Source organism: Mus caroli, chromosome 8 (genome assembly GCF_900094665.2).
Source record: "Mus caroli chromosome 8, CAROLI_EIJ_v1.1, whole genome shotgun sequence".
Classification (NCBI taxonomy): domain Eukaryota; kingdom Metazoa; phylum Chordata; class Mammalia; order Rodentia; family Muridae; genus Mus; species Mus caroli.
This window is the reverse complement of record NC_034577.1, coordinates 12,322,283-12,323,913: the sequence shown is the minus strand read 5'-3', so window position 1 is coordinate 12,323,913 and position 1,631 is coordinate 12,322,283. Positions and strand designations below refer to the sequence as shown.

Below are 1,631 nucleotides of genomic sequence, written 5' to 3'. Positions count from 1 at the left end.
CTAGCTGCAGTGGTAAGATATACAAGGTGGAAGGATGGCTGAATGTTTCCCCAGTGAAACCGAGAACAGAGTCTTCTTGCTAGCACCTGCCTGTTGAGAACANGAGAGTACATAGCCAGGACATTTTCAGTTTCTATAATACCTCTGCCCATATGGCACCTTCTATTTAAGAAAGACGTTTACATCTGCCATATCTCGCTTCACTCTGAGGGGGTAGCTGTTTCAACCTTCTATTTATAGCAGAGATGGTAAAAGTGTTGGCTCTCATTGCCACATGGAAGCAAGTCTGTGGGATCCCTGGAACTCTATTTTCGAGCCCACGCAGGTGTGCACAGACAGGAGACTCAACCTACGTGATGTGTTCTTTTTAAAAATGCCAGCATGCCCAACCTGCAGTTGGCAGAGTAAATCTTGCAACGTGATGTTGTTGCTGGATGAATGGGTTTCCATCTTAGTGAGCACACAGACAAAATGTACAACAGAAGCTAAAACTGTGGAGCGGTTTGTTGCCTACAGGGTGGGAGGAGAACAGTGGGAGTATTTCCAAAGCAAAACTGTCTCTGGAAATAAAAAGGAATCATGGTTGAGTTTTATTGTGGGAACCTATTTCTATTCCCATAGGAAAGCATTGGAGGCAAGGGTGCCTTCCTCTGCATTCTTAGTACAGTTGTACATTGTGGAGCACTTTGAGGTCACAGTTTAAGAAGAAAGATGGAAGGTAAATAACTGGGTATGCTTGTCTCAAACCCATAGAGTATTGTTTAGAGGTTTAGCAAGAAGACACAGCTCTGCTGAGCATTCTGGGTTCCACATTACACTGAACAGAGTTTTCTCTAAGTTGCTCAGAAGAATAAAGCAGAGAGCTCACTGGCCAAGCTGATTCTTTCAATTTTCTCAGATGACATGACAAGGCAAGGGTTTCTCCATTTTATTTGCCTCTTTTCTGTCATTGTGAAAAAAAGGAAAAATAAAACCGATAAAAATCACCTCATGGAATAAAGTGTATTTTGACTAAATGACTCCAGGGAGATAAATGGTTATCATGGCAAGGAGTCAGAACAGCAGGAACAAGAAATGGAGAGATCACATCTTTTACATCAAACACAAAGCAACAACAGAAATGGGAAGTGGGGTGTGGCTATGTACTCTCAAAGCCCTCCCCCAGTGACATATGTCCTCCAACAAGTTGTACCTGCTAAGCCTCTGGAAACAACATCATCACTGTGGACCAAGGGTTCAATTTCTGAACCTACAACAACATTTTTCATTGAAACCACTATTCCTGAAAGGTGCCAGCCCCATTTGGTGGCTAACAATGTCACTACCATCACTGCCGGGGAAATAGGACTTTTGACTGAATTCTGTCATTGATTTCAGTGTAGAACTATTTTCAGAGANATTAACTAGTTTGTACTGTGGATATTTTAGGACTTTGATCTCAAAACATTTTAAATGGCTCTGTGATTAATTTGATTGCTTGTGTTTTTGTCTAAAAGTCTGCTGAAGTTTAAAGTATGCCTCAGCCAGACTATCCAAATGAATGGGCAACCTTCAAGACAATATTTAGGAATGACACATCTTATAAGCTTTCCCCACCTGTTTGGGAAGTGTCTTCAGTTTGAAATGTATTT

General features: G+C 41.4%; 1 protein-coding gene across 1 annotated transcript in view; it reads left to right on the top strand.

Moving 5' to 3' along the window:
* The window catches only part of Csmd1 (CUB and Sushi multiple domains 1), a 1,596,626-nt gene that overhangs the window by 1,501,520 nt on the left and 93,475 nt on the right, over positions 1 to 1,631 (top strand). The window lies entirely within an intron of this gene.